Genomic DNA, 10,000 nt, shown 5'->3' with positions numbered 1-10,000 from the left:
GACGGTGCTTTTTACCCATTGTTGTCATCATTATCGTTATCACGCCGGAAGAAGTATAAAGCCGGCATGTCGCCTTACCTAACTACACCGAAAATTGTTCTCTCTTTTGCTCCCCTTGGATCCTGGAAACTGTTACTATTAAGATGTCCAACAAGAAAGCCTTTAAAATTATTGAAACTTTTGATTAACAGAATGTAAGAAAAAATCGGTGGGGAGAGTTATTCGCGTATTTTATAATCTGAACGATAGTTTTCAATAAAAAAAATACCACTTAATTCAATTTACCTTAGTTGTCGTGTTTAAAGGTGGCGTTTCTGGGGACCGTAGATTCTTCTCTGATTCTTCTTGTCTCAGCCAAGACTCACTATCATCAACTTTTTTCTTGTGCTTCTTACAGTATGGGACACAGAGAGCTGAGGTGGGCGATTGCAAATTTCTCAGTTAAAGTAAAGCCTAGTAGCATCCATGAGGAATTGAAAACCGATATTCACTGTTTACTTTCATTATTCTTAATCAAATAAGGGGTGTTTTAGTCTGCAAATTTAATCATACTGGTTAATGAGAATCATACAAACTGAGGAAAACTAACCGCAAATAATTTTGAACCGTACGCATGAATAAGTGTATTGCGTTGTCAGGTGATTTGATCTTCTACAAAAACATTATTGATTATCAACCAAGCAACATTGTACATATTTCCATCTGCAATTAAAGGCACTTAAACACAGATCTATGTTTTTTCAACGTGATGTGTACTTAAGTACCCTTCATCTAAAAAAGAATTTCTTCTCTTTTCGAGCAGATATGTCACGTGAGAAAAATAGATAACAGAAAATGTTACTGAAGACTACCTGATTCAACTGGAATAATAACTTCAAACAACTTTTGAATGTCCTGAGACATATGCAAGGTAATTACATCTCTGCCTTGGATACGCTTCCTGACGCCATCATGATCAGGATACTGAAATGTAACCTTTGCACTTCTCCAAAAGTTCCCCAAAGTGTGGCGATGCCTATAGCAAATCCACATTTTTTTGGTTATCCTCCTGAGCGAGGTGAAATAGGCCAATCCTTGCCAAGAGTAGCTCATTTCACTTAAGACCTCTTTAGACAGGTGGCAGCTTATCAAATGATGTTTTACTTCGTCATTGCATTCAGACAGTCGTACCAAACCACTTAAGCCACGCGATGAACCAAAGTTTTTTCCATCTTTACTATTCAAAAAGCAGTCCTGAGACATAATGAACGTCTCGCTAACGAACGAATTCTTCCTGTACTTGTAATTATTTCCAACGCGGTACAAGTTCGGGAGATCTAATGGAACTCATTATAACTTTGTATACTCGATAAGATTTCAATTTCCGCGTCAAAGGAGAAGCCTACTGTAATTCGTGAGTGGTCAGTGGTTACGCTTGTGAGGTAAAGAATGGGTTTGTGACTTTCTCACCCAATTGAAAGATTCGCGTCACTCTGATGAAATGGTTGAACGGAATACAGACTTCGAGCAGTCTCTTATTTTTCTTAAAGATAGTAAGGTCATGCGTATCCTGTGAGCATGAAGAAGCCGCGAGACGCGAGACTGGTGTCTCGCGTCTTTGCCGCTCCAGCCTCTCAGAGTTGGGCAAAGACAAGACACGTTATTTCTGGTGCGATACAAGAGGTTCAATGGTTATCTCGATTATCTAAACACATTTATTTACGTGGTAAAGATTTGTTTGTAAATCTATGAAATGACGTCAGTTCTATTTGGAACGAAATGTATTTGAAAGAAAAAAATTATACTAAGTAAAACAAAAGTTGTCTGCAACACGAAGCATGCCTTCGCATTGAGATTGAGATTCCTAATGCTTATCATGATACTTTAATGCATATGTTCGAATTTTTCCAAAAATCTTCTGATAATCTGCCCGCATCCACCCCTCACCCCGCCCCTCACCACTGAACCGTACTGTTTTCACTCAGCGGCTGGTCAGCGATCACGTTTATCAGGTAAACATGGCGATCGCTACCTGATCACCGTTCTTGTCGTTCTTGGTAAGTTTACCGAACAATTTCAAATTTTGCCGCTTGAATTGAAAGTAAAGTTTATTTGAATTGCTTTCGTATGTATTTCTGACGGTTTTAGATCTACCTGCTTGATTTATATCGGTTACGCTTCATGTTGACAAGTCCCTCAAAATGGCGGCCAAACTTGGAGATTGCCGAAAATTAGGTAAGTTCACGGAGTGATAAAGTTCTTGTAAAGGTCGGGCCGCAAAGTTTTTTTCTGTAGTTACCTTTTCTATGGCACGTACTTCCTAGCTATGTTAGTTGGATCAGTTAAGAACGCCTCACTTTTTCAAAAATTTACCTTGAATTTGATCGGTTTTGGCGTGTGTGATTTAGACGAACCGATAAGGTGTCATTCAAGTCTTCCTGTTTCCTTGATTGAAACGTGATGTTTACGAAAGTCGCCTCGATAGATAAGATAGAGTTAATATACATGGCTGTGGTATTTGTTTTTTGCTGAGTTCCGTAGTTTTTTGTAAATTTTCCTCCAAAGTTGTATGAAATTAAAGTCTTGAAAAGTGTCACGACAAGCCTTCGCTCGAGTGAAATTTAATTTCCGTAAAACTCTGAAAAATAAAGAGATCCGATCAAACCGATTGTGGTTTTAGTATAGGTACATGAATGTCTTACAACACACGAGAAACGAGCGAAATCCGTGTCTCAAGCAAAATCGACCGGACCGCTCTTACAGAGACACTCTCTTAAGAGGCCACCGACAAACAATGATGCTATTGTAAATCCACATCGGCATCGATATACACCGACCAGGAAATCCGACACGGCTAAGCTAACGAGAAACGCGTTCGCCTGTTAATGTTGTGAGATGCGACGACAAGAGAATTGCCAAATAACATCACTGTGGCAAGAAGAATGGAAGGTGCTAGAATTGCTCGAGAAGGAATCAACTCAGTTGTGTAATTCTCCTGTTACATTTCCTTCCAACCTGCTGTTATTTCTTAGCATGAGAGATGCCATTCTTCTAAGGTCCTTGGAAACTCCCCAGCCCTCTTCAGAGTAGGAACTTAATCCTTACAGGATCTGAATCACTTTTTGATATATAAATATATTTTGTTGCACGCCCTTATCTATTCTGTGGTGTAAGCGAGCTCTTCCCACAAAGCTGATTATATCTTACAATCTTAAACCCGTGTCAATTTATTTATAAAGGGCTTACAGTTTTCTTGCGATATCTGTTTAACTAGCCGCGTAGATTTTGATGAAAATAGATATGTGTCGAAGAAACGGGACCATATTTTTTGGCAACGGCTTTAGATGAAAATTACATTTCCCTCCGTTGAAATTTAAGTTTTTAACTATCTTCTCGCTTTTTATGAAATCGTAGTGGTTTTCGCTCCATGTGTCTCGTGCGCTCTTGAGGTTACTTTTAATCGACGCAACTGAATAAGTTTTCACGAACTTTTTGCATTCGAAAGGTTATCTTGAGGTCCGATAATAATCAGCTGTAACATACGGTACATGTACTTATTTTCATTTTTGATGAAATCTTCCATTTAGTAATCAAGTTATCTTTTTTATTATAAAATTCTCAGCCTCAGATATGTTAGTTTGTTTGTTTTTTTTTAATTAAACGACTATCGTTACTTAAACGATAAAAACATGATAATAATAATAATTACACTAATGAGCTTTGAAAACTCTGAAAAACCTGAGTGGCTATATAAAAATAAACATCAAATATTTCGTTTACCTTCTCCTATGCCGCCACACCTCAACCTCATACAATAATGGGAACATGTTATTTAACATACGGTATAAGTATTCAAATTTTAATCAAATCTTCCATATGGTAATTAATTCATCACTTTGACAATAAAGTTCCCATCCTTCACAGATAACATTGTTTTCCAATTTTAAAATTATTCTTACTATAGCGAAAGACTATGCTAAGGTAACTATGGGAAATATGTAATTTTGAGGCCGTGTAAAATTCATTAAAAAGATTTCACACAGGGAATATTTTTTACGTCAGTGTAGGTCAACGATTCTATTACTTGGATACATCGGCAAAGCCACGTAGATGTCTTCACAAAGGTGCAATCATCCATATCATCAATCGTAGTTTACCAAACTACAAAGTAGTTTCTACTGATGCTTATGTTATAGTTTCTACTTTCTAAAACCTTCTTATAAACATTCTGGTATCTAGCTTGCAGCTTAAAAAAATATCAGCCGGAGTTCAAACCTTTTTGCATTATTTTAAAAGTATTTGGAGTTTAAAGTGGGTCTCAGTCTCCAACACTTTTTTCATTCAATTTAGAAAAAACTGAATACCAAGTCAATATGCTAATTCCAATTACGACGTTCAAATTACATAGGGAATGACGACTTCTCATTTAAGGTCTCATAATTCATAGAATATTATTAGGAGAGCTAAAAGAGATTTGTGGACGTAATCACGTATAGTTTGTCCGCACCAGATCGACCTTTCGCTTTCCTTCTATAGAGAGCATGGGTCGATGTTTCGTGTTAGAATACTGTTCACATATATAGTTCCTTTGAAGTGAGCAAATATAGCATATACATACCTTAGATTTGTTTGATTTGCTTGTTGTTCGTAATTACTCACCGATATTTGCTTGCGGTAAGCATTTACTCTCTGCTGTTTGTTTGCGGTTATCTAACCTTCATCTATACTTCGTTAAGGTGTCGTTCTCTGTCTACATGCCAGCATGACTTTTTACGACTCATTTTCAATAATTTTATAATAAATCCACGCGTTTACACTCGCCAAATTCTCGTTATACGAATTGGTGATGATGGTCCAATGATGACGAGTATTTTACCACAATTGGAGCGCACCTTTTTTAGATGCATTTTATTTTCTTCATTTTTATAAAAAAAAACTTGATATTTCAGGGCTCAGGGTAACATCATCCCAAAAATCAATTCGAATGATCGCAGTTTCGAAGATCGCGACTAAATCATTTCGTTTCTTCGAATTTCAAGATCAGAAATTGCAAGCATTTAAGAGCGACGGTCAGGAAATATCGACCAAAATCTTAATTTCGTGGCAAGAGTTGAAAAATCGCTTTCTTTCGGTTTTTGTCCATAAGTAGCTTTTAGGTAGATAAGATACCTGATGTGGATTGTTCCCGCCAAAAGCTTTTTATTTTTTAGAAAAATTAGAATATCAGTTTTTGTCGTCGGAGTCACAAAATTGGCTAATCATTTACGTGAAATTTGCATACATCAACTTGCCTCTTGTTCGCAAACAAAGTCGCACGGAGAAATTTGGACACTTTATTTCAACAGAATCACCGTTCTTCTTTTACTAAAAGATTCTTTTAGAGCAAAAGCGACACTCACCGAGCAGAAATTATTCAAAAATGAGGAATAGGTTTTATGGATAACAAAAACTCCGTTTTGTTATTGATTTTCGACGGCAATATTGCATATGTGGTATAACTCCAAATTGACATCATTCTAGTTAAATCCCACATTTAGACATACATCTAAAACATACCTGGGAATTAGCTTGGGTTATTGAAGGAAATCTCTATAAGGCGGTATCGAAGTTAAGGAATTTTCATGGTGGGTCGGCGGTAATTGTGTAAACACTTCCAGTTTCGAAATCCATGAAAGTGGATATTTGATCCCCAAATACTCATTTTTCTTAATCCTTGTAGGTTTTACAGTTGCAAAGTTGCGTTTCTACTTAAAGAGTGAGATAGAAAAGCCAAACTGGGTGAGTTTTGGCCATTTTGAAACGCTAAACTCTTTGTTTCGTGACTAAACGTGATATTGGGGAGTCGATCAGTCACGGAATCACAATATTAACAATGCATTTCTTGACGGCGTATGAGAACAGTGTAAGGGTATAATTGAATGAGTGAAACACCAAGTTTTGGAAAATATGGCTCTCAAAACTCGGTTGCCATGGTAACGTCAATGCTGACGTACAAGTCACGACGATGAAATTAGGAGATCTCGCAGCTAAGAACACTACTGAAACGAGTAGTTGTAAATAGGACCTGAAAAAAATTTCAGGCCCGTACGGGATTTGAACCCATGACCTCTGCGATACCGGTGCAGCGCTCTACCAATTGAGCTAACAAGCCAACTGGGAGCTGGTCAATGAATTGGGTCCAAATAAACATCCAAGTGAATGAAGATTTTAGATAAATGAAAATTCACATATTTGCACTGCGGTGGAAAGATGAAATTAGGAGATCCTCGCAGCTAAAGTCACGACGACTTTAAAATGTCCCCAGATGATTTTTAGGAAAAGTCGCTGGGTTTGGTGCTCAAAGCTTGAGTGGTTTCGAAATTAATCAACTTTTAAGCAAAGGGGGCTTCAAACCTTTCCCGGTCTAAGTAGGGTTAAGGGTGTGAATAAAATAGAAGAACGTATGGAATGCCACGAGTAAACGTAAAAGCTAAACCTCGCTCAACTTTTACGTTTACGTGCGACCTTTCAAACATTGCCTCTATTTAAATTACGCGCCTAAAAGCTACGTGTGTATGCACGTGAAATTTACGCGACAGTGGGAATCCACCCTTATTCACCTACCTAGACGCGAGCAGTAACCAATTAGAGAGCACTCGTGTAGTAGGCAGTCGAGTAACGTTCATAATACACCTACGCCAGGCGCGCAACAAAGTTATTTCCCTTTTTCACTTTCTTATTTTACCTTGAAATCAGTCTTGAGGTACCGCTTTGCCTCCTTTAAAGCTTCCTTTTGTGTTTTTGCCCATGTAAGACCCATTCCGTTTTCCCCGAGCTGGTGCACAACGTTCACAAGGTCTTCAAATGCCTGCGCACCAGAACAGCTTACGTAATCTAACCCTTGCAATGACTTGCGAGTCGAAGTGGAACAAACATGCAGAATTCTTAGCAGTGTACTGCGACTCATGGGTGTGAAATCATGCTCGGCAGAATATTTTTGGTAGTGGCAAACGATTCGTTCAGGTATCATGTTCCGTACCACATTTGGAACTTGGACGACCTCGTTAGTTGACAATGTTATTGTCTTGGCTCCGAATGGAAGATCTTGAATTACATGGAAGCTTGTGATAAAGTCTAGGAAATGCGCTAATTTTGCTTCAGTTATGAATAACTTCGTTTGTGCATTGGTAGGCACCAGTTTTCCACTGCCGTGGACTGCATCATGCTGCCTGGCGACCTTAAACCGATAACTTGTCAGGCCTGGGATTCACTGTTGAATTGTTGCCAAGCTAACCTTATCAGCCATTATGGACAATATCTTCCTGCGAGAATCCCTTCCGTTTGCATTTTTGTAGCAGTTTGCCAGCGTGTACATCAATTCTTTATCCAAACCACTAGAACAAGTGTGATTTCCAGTTTCATTTTGTTTTGAGGACATAATAGATTCCCAGAGAAGATCTAGATCATTAGGCACTATTTCACCAAGAACAGCTGAAACTGCTTGCTTGGCTTTGCGCTAAGGTGGTCAATAGGTTCTTCCGACTTCATTCCTGTTGTGCTTGTCTCGGTTTCTTCTAGGAGGGTTGATGGTAAATATAATGACGTTCCTTGTTCTAGTAAGTCATGTGCTACCACCGAACAAGGAGTACTTGCAGCAACTGGAAGGTTACACATCACGCTCTAGACAAGGACGCAAAATAAATATAACGTAAAATGTATTAAAAAAAATTAATTGGGTACATAATTATCAAAGTTAACCAACACTTAGACAAAGATCAATAATCCCTCCTGATCTTTGTTGCCTTTATTATGGGCTAAAAATAAAACCTTTTTTGCTGCCTTCATTTATGATAAAAAGTGCCTAATTTATTACATAAAATACCTTTCATTATGACAAATAAGTACGAACTTTAAAGCGAGTAGTAAAGGAACCCGGAGTGGTATATTGGAAACCCGAAACGTTTTTCTGGGCGTTATTCACCGTATCCTTAACCTTGAGAAAATCACATGAACTCGTATCCCTGGCAGTACAAGGTGGAGGGATGCGTGTGTGTAGGTGGGGGCAAGTGGAAGTAAAAATGCATTTTTTTTTAAATGAACCCTTTATTCTTAAAAGAACAATTTGGCCTCAGCTTACCATCGCGGACTACGTGGTCTTTAACTTGTTGCCACTGCTTCAAGTTCTCAGATTTTGGTGAGAATAAAAATAGAAAATCCGCCAAATAAATTTCAATTGTGTGCAGACGCAAGGGCGACATAAAATGCACGGGGTATTAAACCTCTTCATTATCTGCGGAACTCTGGAAAAACTGAAGTAGAAGGCACAAAATAAGCATATGGCATTGTTTTCTTAGATACCAGCACACAGTCTGAAGTCTACGAAATCGGTTAATTTGTGCTCTCTATCCCTATTCGTTACATTTCAAGGAAAGGCAGTAAGGAAACGGGGCCCGCTCATGCAGATTTTGTGATGATAAGGTCCCTATCCATTTCTTTTTTTATATATCTTTTTTGCCCCGCGGGCCTTGTTTGGTGCCACTGTTAATAACACTATTTTCATTGAGTGCCAGTTCAGAACTTACTTGAGAAGTCTCAATGGTCTCAGTTTCCTCGTAAGAAAGGTTCTTGGTCTCCGGACGCTTTGTGGGCAGCTCCCCTATTTTCTGCATGTCAAGATTAACCCGGCAGTTGCGACAAATACCTGTTGAATGAATCGATGGAAAATGCAGGTTTTTGCTGATACGATATAATCACTATTCTGAACAACTACGGTCTCAATTTACACAAGTAAGGGAACCTATTTTAAAAAACTTAAATGATAGATTTTCCTGCCCTTTCCTATACTTCAACTCTTCAATTCCCTACCCTTTGATATACCTGAAGCCAGATAAAGGTACCCTTTAGGGGCTGAGTCTCCCTGTAACTATCTATAAGCCATCAGGGAATCTGCTTTAAAAAGCTGTAATTTTAGGAGTCCGGTGAAGGCTTCTAAATTTACCTTTTTGCTGCTACAATCACTAATATAAAATGTTAGAATAATGAAAGGAAAAGAAACACGCAAATAAACAAAGGCTATTGAATTTGCGACCGTCACGGCTACTTAATTATTGAAAAAGTCAAAACAAAAAAAAAAAGAAAAGTGCTTACAAAGTGCTTTAATTGAAGTGTCAGATTGGACCGCCATTTTAGAGCTGGTCTGTTTGGTTGAAAAAGATGAAAAATGATGTATACATACCTGAACCAACTGGAATAAAAACTCCCAGTTTCTTCCATATCAAATAACAAGCACTTTTGCCAAGTCCTCTTTCTGCCTTTGCGTTTTTTGGGCTTGTCCGCCGTGCTTCGAGATTGGCGGAGGAACTCAGCACAGATTCGATCCTCGACGCCACCCAATACCAAGGGATGAGCGGTGCCGGGGACAAATCGTTAATTCCGAAAGGTCTAACTCCGAAGAAAAGGATGTAGATACTCTTCCCAAAATATGTTCGATTTCGGTTTCTACGTCAGTTATTGACAAGGAAGACTTATGACCCGCGATGTCTCTTTTGCAGTTCAGAAATGGAATAACCTCAGTTGATCTGCTCCTATCTCTGGGGTCATAAGAGCAAGAACCGCCGACTAAGGAGCTAAAAGAGCACTTAACGTCCCTGATGACACAAAACTGGCAAAACAAATTCACCCCAACTTCGCTAATTAAATATTTTCTCCTTGCATTTAATTGACTAATTCAATTTACTACGGCTAGTAAACTACTTCGAGCTTTAGCCAACTCTGTCATTTCTTCAACAAATAATAGAAATGAATCCTCACAATTGAAGAAAATATCAATTTGAAAAAGCATCTATGATTTTTGTCTTTCTGTTCCGATTCTTCTGAAACCAAAGGAAGTGGAAAAAACAAGTATAAAAGTTAAACAGGTTAGCCGAGAGCTAATCAAATTACATCCTAATATTTATCAGGAAAACATCTTACACTGAAAAGGAAAACTTCCACCTTAACAATGAGAAAAAATAACCTCTCTTTGGCCGATTACCTTTTTTTC

This window comes from Pocillopora verrucosa, chromosome 7, assembly GCF_036669915.1.
Source record: "Pocillopora verrucosa isolate sample1 chromosome 7, ASM3666991v2, whole genome shotgun sequence".
NCBI classification, from domain to species: domain Eukaryota; kingdom Metazoa; phylum Cnidaria; class Anthozoa; order Scleractinia; family Pocilloporidae; genus Pocillopora; species Pocillopora verrucosa.
This window is presented reverse-complemented; position numbering follows the sequence as displayed.